General features: G+C 42.1%; 1 protein-coding gene across 1 annotated transcript in view; it reads right to left on the reverse strand.

The window, feature by feature from the left end:
* The window catches only part of B4GALT6 (UDP-Gal:betaGlcNAc beta 1,4- galactosyltransferase, polypeptide 6), a 38,955-nt gene extending 29,047 nt beyond the window's left edge, over positions 1-9,908 (reverse strand). The window contains exon 1 of the mRNA XM_014936911.1: positions 9,871-9,908. The gene's annotated coding sequence lies outside the window, so the exon portion shown is untranslated. The remainder of the gene's footprint in view (positions 1-9,870) is intronic.
* Between the last annotated feature and the right edge of the window lie 6 nt (positions 9,909-9,914).

The raw sequence follows: 9,914 nt of genomic DNA on the forward strand, positions 1-9,914 counted from the left end.
AAAATACTGAAAAGCTCAGATAGGAAATACTTCACAGAGAATCCAGGGATGCTGTAAAATTCAAATTAAATAAACACAGCTTCACAGAAAACAGGTCTTGTTAAATGCTCATTGCCCCTAAGTTACACATCTGCTAGTCAACAGCTGTTTTCACAGGGTTTCTGAAAAGCACATTCAACACATTGCATAAAAATCGACATGGATTCAAATGGGTTAATAGAAAGTTCTCCACTATTAATTGTAAATGGGGAATCATCTCATGGGGACATTTCTAGAACAAGTCCCACATGGATCTCTCCTCATCTCAAGGTTATATGACATTATTCTCAGCAATATCAGGGTTATAAATACACTACTGGCAGAGTCCACACATGGCAAATTAACACAAAAGTGTTAAAGTTTAAATTCTACAAACTAATCTAAATATACAGTAAGTAGAGCTCAGCCGAAGATTGCTTCTAAAACACCACAGTCACAATTTTAAGAGCTAGAAATATTTTCCACATACTACAGGATAGAAATATTTCCCACAACTTTAGTAAGTAAAACAGAATCTTCAAACAATTTTGAGTGAAGGACAATACCCAAAGTAATGTAAGACTACTGTAAACTGGTTCCTAGTCACAAACTGAAATCAACAGAAAACATAGACAAATGCTATAGAAAGTGCTCAGCTCCCATAGGATTGATTTTATTTATTGTTACACATTTGTTGTTAATCAGAAGTTGTTTCTAAAACATACACAATAACCAGGAAAAAAGGAAAAAAAACTGTATGCCTTGTATACTTTTTTTACTTTGTTTGTTATTGAATATTTAACATGAATTTTGCAGTATTTGCAATTTAACAATAAATCCAAACTTACTTCATGGATATGGTGAGAGTGCATTTGAGTCTGCATATGTAGAGCTCCTTGTATGGAAAATAGATTAGAAAACATACAGATCACCTCAACCTACTGAAAACACCAACAACTACAGATGTTTCTGGAGGTTAACAGGAATCAGTCATGTGGTGCAGATGGGTGAATCTGTATCAGCTAGAACAGAGAGTCTTCAAAATTGTTTTTAGTGATGGTGTTTTTCAATACTCCATATAATGTATACTCACTGCCACAAAGATGAGACCTCTAACTGCAAGTCTGAAAGACTGAAAGCCCTGAAACCAATCTCTGCAACGTATTCACACAAATCTAGCACTGGATCCCACAAAATGCACAACCATTGCATGCTGCTCCCCATAACAGCAGTGCATCATCTGAATACCCAAAACATACTAAGAGCTGTAGAAAAACAAGCAGAGATAGTCACTTATAGAAATAGTCTTAGTAATGAAAAGCCAGTAGATAAGCTATCTTTCACCACAGACAGATGTGGAAATGGCTAACAATTGGGCCATGTCAGTGAAGTACCATAGCTCAAATAAATGTTTCCAGGGTATAGTTTCTCTTCCTCAGTGGATGAGAGCAGCCCATTCAAAGAACTGGATGGCTTAAGTGAAAACTCAATTTACCTGAAGTCTCATAATTACTTTGTCCTTGTGAACTTAGCTGTGCACCATAAATGCCTGTATTTTTTTCCCCTTTTCTGACTGAGAGCAAGACCACAAAATGAGTACTCCATGAAATCTCACGCAGGCAAGTTCCCTGACCAACTAAGTCTACCTAAGGGCTTTAGGAAAACTATCAGATAAAGATGCAAAACAACTGATTCAGAAAGAAATATGCATGTTTAGTCAAAGCTTATCTGGTTGGTAAAGTGAAAGACAGTCATGAATGACTGAACTGCAATAATTTATTCAGCATCAGGTGCTAGGAATGACTGTGCTGGGCCAACATCATGGAAAAATCTTTGCACTCCTAGAGTAAGGCAGAAAACTTACCCATGAAACTGCCTGAGTTCATAATGAGCTCGAGCCATTAGACAGAATACCAAGGAACTTAAAGGGAAAATATTATTCATCAGAAAGTTGACTAAAATGTTTCTGTTAAAGGGTTTGGTTATAGTTTGTGGAACTGAAGTGAAAAGCTGCACTGCAAGTACAAAAAAAAGACCACTGCCTCCAAATTAAGCCTTTAATAACAGGTGTACCTTAATAAAGGAATATAGCCGAAAATGGCTCCCAAACAACAACCAGGTCTGTAGTACAGATACTTCCCTGCAGAAATTATGAAACAAAGGGACAGACAAGTTTCATTCAAGAAACTTTTAAGAAACCCATGAGAACAATTCCCTAGAAAGGAGTAGAAGGCAGCAATAGCAGCAAAACACATGAACATCTACTATATCCTGCAGAACCCATCAGTTTTTTATGGGGTGATATTTCCACACAGCATCAAAGGAGGAGAGTAACAAAGGATGTGTTTTGTTTTAAACAGGCTAGCCGTATTATTCCTATTTCAGTGCAGCCCTTCAGCTGCATTAAAGACACAGGTTCTATTACAAAACCCTCAAACAAGATATCATCATCCACGTATCATTGTGGCAAACAGGGTCAAAGTATGCTGCCCTGCATTAGCTACAGCATAACCAGCAGATCGACAGGAGCAACTAGTCTCTTCTCAGCAATTTGTGAAGCCAGATTTGGGGTACTGTGCCCAGTCTGGAGATCCCAGTAAGAGACAGACATTAACACACCACAGCAAGCCGAAAGGAAAGCTTCCAAGATGGAGCATAAGATGTATGAGTTAAAACTGAAAGAAATGGGTTTGTTCAGTCTTAATTAGAAATGGCTACGGGGAGGATGATTTTTTTTTGCTGTCCTTAACTATGTAGTAGAATCGTATGGAGAAGATGAAACTGAACACTTGCAGGAAAGACACAAGGCAATTAACACATGGTGCAAGATGGAAAATTACGATTACATATTATAATTTTCTCACAGTTGTCAAACACTGTAACAGGTTTCCCAGAGAGACTACTAAAACTCCACCCCTGGAGTTATTCAAAACTCAACTGGACGTGGCCCTGAGCAATCCGATCTAATAGGATCTGCTTTCAGCAGGAGGTTGGATCAGATGACTTCCAGAGGGCCCTGCCAATCTAAATTATTCTATGATCAAACAGCAAGTCTTTAGAAATACCACAGCTGCCACAGATGCCAGGAACAAAGAATATTAATACAAAGGTTGTGCCCACATCTATTGGGCTCAGCACCTGGAAGCACTGGCAACCATTTATCTTGTTGATAGCATTTCCAGATCTTTCTCCCATTTCTGCACAAGTTCAAAAAGGACTGGTATCACCCTTTCCTATCAGGAAAATTATTTCTAATAATAGAATACGAAATAGATTGATACCAAAGTGTGAGCTAAAACTAAAGGAGATGTTTCCAAGTTCCACGTAGCCTGCACAGCTGTCCTTTGGTTAGGATTGACAGAGTACTTCTCTGTTTGTAAAGTTTTAATAAAGGAAGCAGGAGACAAGAATAGAGAAAACTTTTTTCCCTCCTCAATCTCATCCCACTGTTCAGGATTTTTAGTTACCAATGTCAAAGAGAGACTGCATCTTCCCTCATCATTGCACAGCTCCATAACCAGTTCTTATGACAACTATGAAGGTCATAATGTCCAAGCTGGCCAAGTTAGACCGCAACTGACTACAATATTGAGAGCTCTAAGACACCACCGATGTGGTAAAGGTTCTCTGCTGGAGTCAGACAGAAAAGAATAACCCAGAAAACAGTAAGAGATCATCTTCTGAGATCAGTTATGTTGTCCAATGTGATTTCACTACGATGCTGACAGAAGATGGGAAAAGCAGGGCCTGGCAGATAAGGAGAAATACCATGAAGCGGTGAGGATATGCAGGGGGAAAATTAGAAGGGCCAAGGCTCAAGTGGAGCTCATCTTGGCCACCAATATTAACAATAACAAAAAGGGTTTTTTTCAGTATGTTAACAGCAAGAGAAAGGTTAGGGATAATGTGGGCCCACTGATGGATGAGGTGAGCACCCTAGTAGTGGAAGACACGGAGAAAGCAGAGTTGATGAATGCCTTCTTTTCTTCAGTCTTCACTGTTAGGACTGCCCCTCATGAATCTGTGGCCTTAGAGGCAAGGGGGATGGTATGGAGAGAGGAAATTTTTCCTCTAGTAGAGGAGGACCAGGTTCGGGCCCACTTGGCCAAACTGGACATTCATAAGTCCATGGGCCCTGATGGGTTGCACCCACGAGTGCTGAGGGAGCTGGCAGACGTTATTGCTGGACCACTCTCGATCATCTTTGAGAAGTCGTGGAGAACAGGAGAGGTGCCTGAGGACTGGAGGAAGGCCAACATCACTCCAGTCTTCAAAAAGGGCAAGAAGGAGGACCCTGGGAACTACAGACCAGTTAGTCTCACCTCTGTCCCTGGGAAGGTGATGGAGAGACTCATACTAGATGTCATCTCCAAACAAGTTGAAGAGTGGGGGGTTATTGGAAGTGGGCAACACGGGTTTACCAAGGGTAAATCATGTATGACCAATCTGATAGCCTTCTATGATGCCATAACCGGTTGGTTGGATGAGGGGAGGGCAGCAGATGTCATCTACCTTGACTTCAGCAAGGCTTTTGACACTGTCTCCCATAACATCCTCATTGGGAAACTGAGGCAGTATGGGCTGGATGAGGGGACAGTGAGGTGGATTGAGAACTGGCTGTGTGACAGGACCCAAAGGGTAATTATTAATGGAGCAGGTTCAAGTTGGAAGCCTGTAACCAGTGGAGTCCCCCAGGGGTCAATACTTGGACCCGTGCTGTTTAATATATTCATCAGTGACCTGGACGAGGGGACAGAGTGTATCCTCAGCAAGTTTGCTGATGATACCAAACTGGGAGGAGTGGCTGACACCCCGGAGGGCTGTGCTGCCATCCAGCGAGACTTGGACAGGCTGGAGGGCTGGGCAAAGAAGAACCTCATGAGGTTCAACAGGGAAAAGTGTAGGGTCCTGCACCTGGGGAAGAAGAATGTCAGGCACCAATACAGGTTAGGGGTGGACCCGCTAGAGGCAACTACTGAAGAGAAAGATCTAGGGGTCCTGGTGGACAGTAAAATTACAATGAGTAAACAGTGTGCTCTTGCGGCCAGGAAGGCCAATGGTATCTTGGGTTGTATAGGGAAGAGTGTAGCCAGCAGGTCAAGGGAAGTCATTCTCCCCCTCTACTCTGCACTGGTGAGGCCACAACTGGAGTACTGTGTCCAGTTCTGGGCTCCCCAGTTCAAGAGGGACAGGGAACTACTGGAAAGAGTCCAGCGTAGGGCTACAAAGATGATTCAAGGATTGGAGCATCTCCCTTATGAGGAGAGACTGAGAGAGCTGGGACTCTTTAGTCTGGAGAAGAGAAGGCTGAGGGGAGACCTTATCAACGCCTACAAGTATCTCAAGGGAGGGTTGAAGGAGGAGGGAGCCAGACTCTTTTCAGTGGTTCCCAGTGAGAGGACGAGGGGCAACGGGCACAAGTTGGAACATAAGAGGTTCCACTCAAATATGAGGAGAAACTTCTTCACGGTGAGGGTGACGGAGCCCTGGAACAGGCTGCCCAGGGAGGTTGTGGAGTCCCCTTCTTTGGAGATTTTCAAAACCCGCCTGGATGCAGTCCTGAGTAACATGCTCTAGCTCTAGGCAATCCTGCTTCAGCAGGGGAGTTGGACTAGATGATCTCTATGGTCCCTTCCAACTCTAGAAATTCATAGAAATTCAGTGAAATTCAGTGAAATTCAGTGAAATTCAGTGAAAAAACATTCTCTGGCAATACTCAGATGGGCTTGGCAGCAAAATAAGATCAGCAAATGCTCTCTTTTGGTCACCACTGCCTTGCTACTTTGTCTTACTCTCCTCATCTCCAGGTCCTTTCCATGATGTAAATTTGAACCTAAATATGTGTTCTGAATAGCTGTCAGCACCAGACATTGACTATTCAAGTTCCTTTTATTAATACTGTTATCTACAACACTGAAAAAAACCCTACATTGGTGCGAAGGATTCCTGCTCCCAGCTAACTTCTTCAGTCTCTAACTGCAATACACATGGATATTTGTAACTTCCGGTAAAGTATGAGAATCACAGGCCATCTTCACTGACTAATTCAAAATCAGCAACTTCAGCTTGTATCTTGTCATTTCATGCACCAGAGAAGGAGCATCTGATGAAGTTCTGCCAGAAAAGCAGTCTTTCTGGAGAAGCAGCTGCTTCTATCTGCTTCTATCAAATACTTAAGACTATCAAAACAGAAGTATCGTTTAAATGAGATTTTAAAATTTTAAACATTTAAAATGTTTTCTACCATCTTACCTTGCCATTCTAACCCTCTAGGTTTTGCTTCAAAACATCCACTCAATTAAACAGGGAAAATGAAAAGCAGAAAAATCGATTTCTAACTGCTGATTAGAGAAGACAACTATCTGCTTCCGTGTTTGAGCTCCTCTGACTATCAAAAGACCACCAGGGTGATGAGGTAGGGTTGCAGCCATCTCTACCTCATCCCACCTTCTGTTGTTACACATGAGGGGAAAAGAGCATGTGAACAACCCCAACACAGTGTTATGAAATCTTCTCAACCATATAAATTATTTTTGTATAATGTGGAATATTGTAATGTCTTCGTCTCAAAAAGCAGAACAGCATCTGAAAACCTGAAATTTCAATGCTTTTCCTCTCTTCATATTCTGAAATACATGAGATAACAAAAGTTTCTGTTTTCCAAAGAACTAACATTCTACGAGGCCTCTACAAAAAAAAAGTGACATACAAGTAATTATTGTGTACATAAAAGCATTTAAATGTTAGACAGAAATAATTAAAGACCTTAAAATAAGTAATTGAGATTTCTCCCTCTAAACACATTGCCAATATTCCAAATTGACCCAAACTGCATTTTTCACAAAATTTGCAATTTCACTAAAAAATGCAGTAACTATTTGAAGGACAGGAAGGACAGAAGGAATGCAATAATGACCTCTTTGAGAATTCTCCCAGTGCTACAGGCTTACTTGCGCAGACATCTACTCCCTTTGATAAGCCATGAACTGCTTGCTAGGAGGGAATTCCACTCTATTAGCCCATAAGAATTCAGATTTTCACTCATCTCAGGAAGCCATTCTACTACATAATGCACTTATTTTTCCCCTCCCACCTTCCCGTACACTGCTGCTCCATAAAATATTTGGGAGTCCAACTTCTCCCTCTCTTTTCAGTTCCTCTGACCATCAGGAAGAGAAACCAGCCAAGGAACAGTTCCAGTTCCCTACAACACAGTAAGAACTTTCCTCCTCTCTGCCACTGCATCCTGTAGCTTGTTGAGGAAGAAAGTGTTCTGATAAGTCAAAACGTCTTCACTGAAACATATCCATCTGTATACATAAACCCTGAACATTTATGACTTAACTACAGCATATATTCATTAAAAGCTGCTAACAGGTAAGGTGGCTGAACTTCCATAAGCAATCTTAAGCCCTCCTCCTCTCCACACACACAATCAGCTTTGACTTAGATATACCTAGGTCATCACGCTCAGTGGAAAGGAGCAAGCACACTGAAATATTCTATTCTATTGCAATATGGAAATGGTACGAGCATCAAGCATAGGATTATTAGATGAATCATCTGCCTATAAACTCGGGGAGTGTTACTGGGGTTTTTGACAGTCTTCCATTCTTAAAACTTACATTTTGCCCAAGAGTACAGCCAGGATGCCTATTGGTTTTTGGATGATATTTTACCTTCTTTCTCTCCATTCTATACAGTAACATTTCCATGAGCAAAGTCCTGGGAAATCAATGTCACATCAGAAAACTGATAGGCTTAGATTACCAGTGTAAAACTTTCCTATTGCCCTTTTCTTTACCGTTTTCTATGTTTCCTCCCCCACTAAGACCAGCACAGCACGGTAGCATTTCAAGCTGGATCCAAGAAATGTCAGAGATAAAGAGTAACTCAAATATTGTAAGGGTTTGATTTGTTTAACCTGGATGAGTTAGGGCAGCACTCCATTGAACAGTAGCTTGAAAGAGCTGTAATTTTACAAACTCATGTAACTACTGAAGATTTTTGTATCGTTAAACCACAGCTTGAAAGGGCTAACTGCAGTATATACATCTGAGATAGCAAGAGAGACCAGTCTGATTTTTTTTCCCTAAGGTTGACCAGGCCTAAATAACCCCCCAAGAATATGTTTGATACATACTGTCAATTTCATTTCACGCCTGGTACAAAGGAAACTGAACAGACTTGTAAACCCCAATAGCTGAACAGCAAGATGAAGTCAGGAAAGAAAAGCCTCAGCACTAGAGGCTCTGATTCTGAATAAGGTACTATATAAGCCTTGTTTAATAAGAAGAGGATGTACTTCTATGAAGATACCCATTGAAGAAGAAACACTTAAATAATGAAGTAAAACTCCAGCTGCATACATTATGTAAGATGTTAATAGTTTCACTTACTTATAAAGATGCAGCAACAGCACTTTGCTTTCTAAATCATACACCAACTGCTTGTAATTAAAGTCTACTCTGATACTCCACTAGTGTCTCATAGAACTAAGATGTCTAAATGGACCCTGGTAGCATCCTTCTGTCACTTGCCAGACTAAATTACATCCCTTTCAGGGAGGAAACACTGATAGAACAAAACACTCAAAGAACTCCAGCCCACAATATATTCCCTGATATTTATATTTACTTGAACTGTAATAATAATTGAAAGGCATGTCGATATTGTATGAAGAGCTGTATGTATGGGAGAAGAAGGAAGAAACCTTGCAAGGGCTTACAAGCTAAACAGAAGACGGTGAACAAGAGGAAGCCAAACAGCATAAAGACACCAGTCAACAGGACAATTCCTGCAGATTCAGTGGTCCAATCAATTTGGATATTTTGTAGAAATGAATGCAGAGAAGAGCTTTAAGCACTGAGGACAAACAGCAAGGTGGTTTTACAGGTATTTAGCTAACACCAGATAAGCAAGGGACAAGTATCAGTGTTCTCTGAGAAAAAAAAAAGGAAAACATTGCCTAGCCACCAGACACCCAACGGAGTGAAACACCACAGAGCACCATACAGGATACCACTCGCCTTAGCTCAGGGGTAAGGCTAAGCAGTTCTGAAAGGATCATCCAGTGTGAAAAAGCTCGATGGTCTTCCACAACCTGACAACGACCAAACGAAGGAAAACAGCACATTTTTTCATTTGACCCAGATTCGCACAGTTACTTTACGCAGCTTTTCTTAAAGAAACTGTCTCCCCTCTGAAGTGGTTCTTTCAGAACTGGAAGTTAACAAACTGTAAAACCTGTGAAGAGAGATCCCAACTGACAGAAGTAAAATGACCAATATTCAAACTGATTCTTAATTTCCGTTCACAGGTGCTTTATTATTAATGCAGTTACTAATGACTTAAAAGATGAATGCGTTCAAGCGACTCCAGCAGGCAGTTTTGCAGTTCTTCCCCGGCTTCAACCATTAATTTATAACACGATGAAACGGCGAGATGCTTTTTTTTTTTTTTTTTTTTTTTTTTTTTTTTTTTTTTTGCCCTCACTTTTCCGGCCTCGGAAGCAAAGAACCGCATTCACCTACCTCAGGATGGCAGATGAATCTTCTAGAGCGTTTGAAGCCGACAGAACAAAGATGCCAGATTAACGCACGTCGTTACCCGCCGCCGCGGCGACGGCCCCTTGTTAGCCGCCCCGACCCCTCCCCTCCCGGCACCTCAGAGGCCCCTCGCCCGGTGCCGCCCGTTCCCCCCCCTCCGCCGCCGCGGTGCCCGGCCTGACAGGCCGGGGGAGGCGGGTGCGCACCGCCCAGGCCGCCCCGCAGCGCCCAGGGCGCCCCCCGCCCGGCTGCGGCACCCACCCCCGCCCTCACCTCACCCGAGGGGGGCGGCTCCCCGACCCACCGATGCCGGGGGCCACATAGATGAAGTAGAAGCAGGGGGAGGGG

This window comes from Calidris pugnax, unplaced genomic scaffold, assembly GCF_001431845.1.
Source record: "Calidris pugnax isolate Ruff unplaced genomic scaffold, ASM143184v1 scaffold51, whole genome shotgun sequence".
NCBI lineage: Eukaryota > Metazoa > Chordata > Aves > Charadriiformes > Scolopacidae > Calidris > Calidris pugnax.